At 42.6% G+C, this 7,654-nt stretch overlaps 7 non-coding genes across 7 annotated transcripts in view; all 7 read right to left on the bottom strand.

Annotated features, from left to right (window-relative positions):
• Positions 1-75, bottom strand: part of trnas-aga (transfer RNA serine (anticodon AGA)) — an 82-nt gene extending 7 nt beyond the window's left edge. Inside the window, exon 1 of the tRNA in view lies at positions 1-75. This exon is cut by the window's left edge and continues 7 nt beyond it. This is a non-coding gene — a tRNA (tRNA-Ser).
• An 868-nt stretch (positions 76-943) lies between these two features.
• Positions 944-1,025, bottom strand: trnas-uga (transfer RNA serine (anticodon UGA)). The gene has a single exon. It is a non-coding gene; the product is annotated as a tRNA-Ser (tRNA).
• A 635-nt stretch (positions 1,026-1,660) lies between these two features.
• On the bottom strand, positions 1,661-1,743 carry trnal-cag (transfer RNA leucine (anticodon CAG)). Its single transcript has one exon. It is a non-coding gene; the product is annotated as a tRNA-Leu (tRNA).
• Positions 1,744-3,636: 1,893 nt separating this feature from the next.
• trnas-aga (transfer RNA serine (anticodon AGA)) lies at positions 3,637-3,718 on the bottom strand. The gene has a single exon. It is a non-coding gene; the product is annotated as a tRNA-Ser (tRNA).
• Positions 3,719-4,586: 868 nt separating this feature from the next.
• On the bottom strand, positions 4,587-4,668 carry trnas-uga (transfer RNA serine (anticodon UGA)). The gene has a single exon. It is a non-coding gene; the product is annotated as a tRNA-Ser (tRNA).
• Positions 4,669-5,300: 632 nt separating this feature from the next.
• trnal-cag (transfer RNA leucine (anticodon CAG)) lies at positions 5,301-5,383 on the bottom strand. The gene has a single exon. It is a non-coding gene; the product is annotated as a tRNA-Leu (tRNA).
• Positions 5,384-7,256: 1,873 nt separating this feature from the next.
• On the bottom strand, positions 7,257-7,338 carry trnas-aga (transfer RNA serine (anticodon AGA)). The gene has a single exon. It is a non-coding gene; the product is annotated as a tRNA-Ser (tRNA).
• Positions 7,339-7,654: the final 316 nt, after the last annotated feature.

The following is a 7,654-nucleotide window of genomic DNA, read 5'->3' as shown; positions in this document are numbered from 1 at the left end:
GGCAGGATTCGAACCTGCGCGGGGAAACCCCAATGGATTTCTAGTCCATCGCCTTAACCACTCGGCCACAACTACGTAAAAAGGCTGTGCTTCAGCATGGACCACTGTCTGATCGTATTTGATCCATGCACTTTGTTTCAGAATGTATAGGCTTCCGTCAGGGACCCTGCTCAGGCATTTCGGCAACACAACGAGGCAGTGTAGTCGGTTCCCTCGGCAACCATCCATGGACAGTGCCATAGAATCAAGACAGTGTTGTAGTTTAAGCCTAGAATGGGCTTCAGTGAACAACTCTTAAGCATAGTGAGGCAAACAGAAGCTTCAACCTATTTGTAAGCGTTCTAAACTTGATTTACAATATATTCATAAGCGCTTCTCGTTGGGGTGGTCTCCTCTGTGCATTTGCCTTTACCGTCTTCTGTGACTTGTGCAATGTGTCTCTGGATGTTAGCCCAGTTGTATCACATATACTTCGGTTTTAATGTCGTTTTCTGCAAGCTTTGGTACCTTTCAGTGACAGCAATAATAGGAAATGTTGAAACCGTAATATTGTTTCACTTCATAAAGATTTAGTTAAACTGTTCCCAGTGCATTTGGTGTAATTTATTCTGTGTACAGTTTTTTTCTTTCTTTATTTCTTTATTCACATGAACTGCTTAACGATCGTCAGCGATTTTGTCCCTTTGGATTTGGATGTGGGTTGGATGCGAACCATCATCTGGGCAGCTCCTGAATGTTTAAAGGAACAACACCAGACTCTTGGGTCCCTCAGAATGAAAAGCATCCATTGGTTCAATTGGTAAATTCTCAGTACAACAGCAGGTATGCAACAACTGTAAACTTTTAATAGCATTTAAGGTACATGGTGTTTCAGGGAAGAATCCAGACAGGTTTGTCCTCACTCTTGCTACCCCAGCACTGGAATCACAAACCAAATCTCAGACGTAGTTGGCAGGATTCGGACCTGCGCGGGGAAACCCCAATGGATTTCAAGTCCATCGCCTTAACCACTCGGCCACAACTACGTAAAAAGCCTTGCTTCAGCATGGACCACTGTCTGATCGTATTTGATCCATGCACTTTGTTTCAGAATGTATAGGCTTCCGTTAGGGACCCTGCTCAGGTATTTCGGCAACACAACGAGGCAGTGTAGTTGGTTCCCTCGGCAACCGGCCACGGAGCGTGCCATAGGAGCGTGCCATAGAATCAAGACAGTGTTATAGTTTAGGACTAGAATGGGCTTCAGTGAACAACTCTTAAGCATAGTGTGGCAAACAGAAGCTTAAACCTGTTTGTAAGCGTTCTAAACTAAACATTTCAAGTGACTTACTTCAAAATGAATTCCATGCAAAGAGGAACTACGTTACAAGCAGTCTTTCAGACCCTCGACCGAGGGTGCAGCAACTGGTCAGGTTGTCAGAAGTGGGATTTGAACCCACTCCTCCAGAGGAGACTGCGACCTTAACGCAGTACCTTGGACTGCTCTGCCAAGACTGCTCTGCTCTGGAGAAGAAGCTCAAGTTTGAACCCCAGAATGGGCTACAAGGAGGAGTTCAAACTTGAACCCAGGCACCCTAAACTATGCAGGGACATTTCAAGGGATTTCTTGAAAGAGGAACAGCCAAATAACCCCTCAACAGAGTGCAGCAAAGGCTCTAAATGTCAGGAGTGGGATTTGAACCCACGCCTCCAGGGGAGACTGCGACCTGAACGCAGCGCCTTAGACCGCTCGGCCATCCTGACACTTTGAAGCTGCGCGTCGTGGACCGTGCACGATGCACATTATGTTGAGTCGTGTGCTAGTCGTATAAACACTTGTCTGACTGGTCGAATATCTACGGGCAGTGATTTAAAGGGAACCCATGCAGTATTTTGACCCAAATGTTTCCAGGAGAGGACAACACTTTTTAAGGTGACATACCTGGATTTTTAACGGCTCCATAGTCTTGGAGCATTGTCCATAGCTTGTCATACAAGCTTGGGTAACAGCCACAACAAACCAGACACTGAAATGAACAACGCCCGAGTCTGGCATCTCACAATTCAATAGTGGGCAAGCGGTAATATCTGACTGAAGACTTTGTACAATAGCAGGTATGCAATGATTGTTTACGCTTATTGATAATTCTTACGGTTGATAGGGAAGAGGTCACTCAGCATTATTGTTACAACTGATACCCTAACAATGGCTCTGACCTGTCTGAATCATTTGGCAAGTGCTACTTGTTGGGGTAGTTGCTTGTTGCTTACAAGTTGGGGCAACTTTCAGTGAATTTGGACACCACGGATGTGTGAAACTATAATCACATTCATCGTTGTTGAGATTCTAACTTGAGTCTTTCTCTTCATAAATATTTCTTAAAATTCTTGCACAGATATTTAGTGAAACATACGCTGAAATCTCTTGGAGCAATACCTTTGAATACATCAGTGAAAGCATCATTTGGCTGTGTACCTACTCTCAATCTAGAGTGATAACTGCCTGTCAATGTGTGAATCACCTGGTTCATTCACATGGAGTGATCTGCCATCATCACTTCTATTGTCACATTGGATTCTGTGGGTTGGACTGTGAATCATCTCAAGTTATGATCAGACTCTGAGCATTCAAAGGAACAACACTTGACTCAGGCCCCTCAGAATGAAATGGTGGTCAACTGCTAAATTCTCAGTGGACAACTTCTAGGATAGCGGGAATGTAGTGATTATATTTGTTGTGGTGAATACGGCAGGAGAAGATGCAAAGAAGCAGACCACCCATCTGTCTTATTGTCACAGTCGTTATTCTATCAATGGCTCTGACCTTCCTGAATGGTAAGTGCTATTTGTTGGGGTGCTTTTGGATGATTGAAGCAACTAAAGATACTTCCTTTTTTTTTCATTTTATTATTTTTTGATTGATTGATTGATTGATATTATTTTGTTTATTCATTTATTTATTTATTAGTTTATTTTTTCAATTGATTAAACGTTAAACAGTTCGGACAACATCCAATACTTTCAAAAGAAAGCACAATTAGATTTCTTCAAATAGGAGCACTTGATTTACAATATATTCATAAGCGCTTCTCGTTGGGGCGGTCTCCTCTGTGTATTTGCCTTTACCGTCTTCTGTGACTGGTGCAATGTGTCTCTGGATGTTACCCCAGTTGTATCACATATACTTTGGTTTTAATGTCATTTTCTACAAGCTTTGGTACCTTTCAGTGACAGCAATAATAGGAAATGTTGAAACCGTAATATTGTTTCACTTCATAAAGATTTAGTTAAACTGTTCCCAGTGTATTTGGTGTAATTTATTCTGTGTACAGTTTTTTTCTTTCTTTATTTCTTTATTCACATGAACTGCTTAACGATCGTCAGCGCTTTTGTCCCTTTGGATTTGGATGTGGGTTGGATGCGAACCATCATCTGGGCAGCTCCTGAATGTTTAAAGGAACAACACCAGACTCTTGGGTCCCTCAGAATGAAAAGCATCCATTGGTTCAATTGGCAAATTCCCAGTACAACAGCAGGTATGCAACAACTGTAAACTTTTAATAGCATTTAAGGTACATGGTGTTCCAGTGAAGAATACAGTCAGGCTTGTGGTCATTCTGTCTACCCCAGCAACAGAATCACAAACCAAATCGCAGACGTAGTTGGCAGGATTCGAACCTGCGCGGGGAAACCCCAATGGATTTCTAGTCCATCGCCTTAACCACTCGGCCACAACTACGTAAAAAGGCTGTGCTTCAGCATGGACCACTGTCTGATCGTATTTGATCCATGCACTTTGTTTCAGAATGTATAGGCTTCCGTCAGGGACCCTGCTCAGGCATTTCGGCAACACAACGAGGCAGTGTAGTCGGTTCCCTCGGCAACCATCCATGGACAGTGCCATAGAATCAAGACAGTGTTGTAGTTTAAGCCTAGAATGGGCTTCAGTGAACAACTCTTAAGCATAGTGAGGCAAACAGAAGCTTCAACCTATTTGTAAGCGTTCTAAACTTGATTTACAATATATTCATAAGCGCTTCTCGTTGGGGTGGTCTCCTCTGTGCATTTGCCTTTACCGTCTTCTGTGACTTGTGCAATGTGTCTCTGGATGTTAGCCCAGTTGTATCACATATACTTCGGTTTTAATGTCGTTTTCTGCAAGCTTTGGTACCTTTCAGTGACAGCAATAATAGGAAATGTTGAAACCGTAATATTGTTTCACTTCATAAAGATTTAGTTAAACTGTTCCCAGTGCATTTGGTGTAATTTATTCTGTGTACAGTTTTTTTCTTTCTTTATTTCTTTATTCACATGAACTGCTTAACGATCGTCAGCGATTTTGTCCCTTTGGATTTGGATGTGGGTTGGATGCGAACCATCATCTGGGCAGCTCCTGAATGTTTAAAGGAACAACACCAGACTCTTGGGTCCCTCAGAATGAAAAGCATCCATTGGTTCAATTGGTAAATTCTCAGTACAACAGCAGGTATGCAACAACTGTAAACTTTTAATAGCATTTAAGGTACATGGTGTTTCAGGGAAGAATCCAGACAGGTTTGTCCTCACTCTTGCTACCCCAGCACTGGAATCACAAACCAAATCTCAGACGTAGTTGGCAGGATTCGGACCTGCGCGGGGAAACCCCAATGGATTTCAAGTCCATCGCCTTAACCACTCGGCCACAACTACGTAAAAAGCCTTGCTTCAGCATGGACCACTGTCTGATCGTATTTGATCCATGCACTTTGTTTCAGAATGTATAGGCTTCCGTTAGGGACCCTGCTCAGGTATTTCGGCAACACAACGAGGCAGTGTAGTTGGTTCCCTCGGCAACCGGCCACGGAGCGTGCCATAGAATCAAGACAGTGTTATAGTTTAGGACTAGAATGGGCTTCAGTGAACAACTCTTAAGCATAGTGTGGCAAACAGAAGCTTAAACCTGTTTGTAAGCGTTCTAAACTAAACATTTCAAGTGACTTACTTCAAAATGAATTCCATGCAAAGAGGAACTACGTTACAAACAGTCTTTCAGACCCTCGACCGAGGGTGCAGCAACTGGTCAGGTTGTCAGAAGTGGGATTTGAACCCACTCCTCCAGAGGAGACTGCGACCTTAACGCAGTACCTTGGACTGCTCTGCCAAGACTGCTCTGCTCTGGAGAAGAAGCTCAAGTTTGAACCCCAGAATGGGCTACAAGGAGGAGTTCAAACTTGAACCCAGGCACCCTAATTTACCCTAAACTATGCAGGGACATTTCATGGGATTTCTTGAAAGAGGAACAGCCAAATAACCCCTCAACAGAGTGCAGCAAAGGCTCTAAATGTCAGGAGTGGGATTTGAACCCACGCCTCCAGGGGAGACTGCAACCTGAACGCAGCGCCTTAGACCGCTCGGCCATCCTGACACTTTGAAGCTGCGCGTCGTGGACCGTGCACGATGCACATTATGTTGAGTCGTGTGCTAGTCGTATAAACACTTGTCTGACTGGTCGAATATCTACGGGCAGTGATTTAAAGGGAACCCATGCAGTATTTTGACCCAAATGTTTCCAGGAGAGGACAACACTTTTTAAGGTGACATACCTGGACTTTTAACAGCTCCATAGCTTGTCATACAAGCTTGGGTAACAGCCACAACAAACCAGACACTGAAATGAACAACGCCCGAGTCTGGCATCTCACAATTCAATAGTGGGCAAGCGGTAATATCTGACTGAAGACTTTGTACAATAGCAGGTATGCAATGATTGTTTACGCTTATTGATAATTCTTACGGTTGATAGGGAAGAGGTCACTCAGCATTATTGTTACAACTGATACCCTAACAATGGCTCTGACCTGTCTGAATCATTTGGCAAGTGCTACTTGTTGGGGTAGTTGCTTGTTGCTTACAAGTTGGGGCAACTTTCAGTGAATTTGGACACCACGGATGTGTGAAACTATAATCACATTCATCGTTGTTGAGATTCTAACTTGAGTCTTTCTCTTCATAAATATTTCTTAAAATTCTTGCACAGATATTTAGTGAAACATACGCTGAAATCTCTTGGAGCAATACCTTTGAATACATCAGTGAAAGCATCATTTGGCTGTGTACCTACTCTCAATCTAGAGTGATAACTGCCTGTCAATGTGTGAATCACCTGGTTCATTCACATGGAGTGATCTGCCGTCATCACTTCTATTGTCACATTGGATTCTGTGGGTTGGACTGTGAATCATCTCAAGTTATGATCAGACTCTGAGCATTCAAAGGAACAACACTTGACTCAGGCCCCTCAGAATGAAATGGTGGTCAACTGCTAAATTCTCAGTGGACAACTTCTAGGATAGCGGGAATGCAGTGATTATATTTGTTGTGGTGAATACGGCAGGAGAAGATGCAAAGAAGCAGACCACCCATCTGTCTTATTGTCACAGTCGTTATTCTATCAATGGCTCTGACCTTCCTGAATGGTAAGTGCTATTTGTTGGGGTGCTTTTGGATGATTGAAGCAACTAAAGATACTTCCTTTTTTTTTCATTTTATTATTTATTGATTGATTGATTGATTGATATTATTTTGTTTATTCATTTATTTATTTATTAGTTTATTTTTTCAATTGATTAAACGTTAAACAGTTCGGACAACATCCAATACTTTCAAAAGAAAGCACAATTAGATTTCTTCAAATAGGAGCACTTGATTTACAATATATTCATAAGCGCTTCTCGTTGGGGCGGTCTCCTCTGTGTATTTGCCTTTACCGTCTTCTGTGACTGGTGCAATGTGTCTCTGGATGTTACCCCAGTTGTATCACATATACTTTGGTTTTAATGTCATTTTCTACAAGCTTTGGTACCTTTCAGTGACAGCAATAATAGGAAATGTTGAAACCGTAATATTGTTTCACTTCATAAAGATTTAGTTAAACTGTTCCCAGTGTATTTGGTGTAATTTATTCTGTGTACAGTTTTTTTCTTTCTTTATTTCTTTATTCACATGAACTGCTTAACGATCGTCAGCGATTTTGTCCCTTTGGATTTGGATGTGGGTTGGATGCGAACCATCATCTGGGCAGCTCCTGAATGTTTAAAGGAACAACACCAGACTCTTGGGTCCCTCAGAATGAAAAGCATCCATTGGTTCAATTGGCAAATTCCCAGTACAACAGCAGGTATGCAACAACTGTAAACTTTTAATAGCATTTAAGGTACATGGTGTTCCAGTGAAGAATACAGTCAGGCTTGTGGTCATTCTGTCTACCCCAGCAATGGAATCACAAACCAAATCGCAGACGTAGTTGGCAGGATTCGAACCTGCGCGGGGAAACCCCAATGGATTTCTAGTCCATCGCCTTAACCACTCGGCCACAACTACGTAAAAAGGCTGTGCTTCAGCATGGACCACTGTCTGATCGTATTTGATCCATGCACTTTGTTTCAGAATGTATAGGCTTCCGTCAGGGACCCTGCTCAGGCATTTCGGCAACACAACGAGGCAGTGTAGTCGGTTCCCTCGGCAACCATCCATGGACAGTGCCATAGAATCAAGACAGTGTTGTAGTTTAAGCCTAGAATGGGCTTCAGTGAACAACTCTTAAGCATAGTGAGGCAAACAGAAGCTTCAACCTATTTGTAAGCGTTCTAAACTTGATTTACAATATATTCATAAGCGCTTCTCGTTGGGGCGGTCT

This window comes from Ictalurus punctatus, chromosome 13 (assembly GCF_001660625.3).
Source record: "Ictalurus punctatus breed USDA103 chromosome 13, Coco_2.0, whole genome shotgun sequence".
Lineage (NCBI taxonomy): Eukaryota > Metazoa > Chordata > Actinopteri > Siluriformes > Ictaluridae > Ictalurus > Ictalurus punctatus.
Note: the sequence above shows the minus strand (reverse complement) of the source record. Positions and strands in the feature narration are given on the sequence as shown.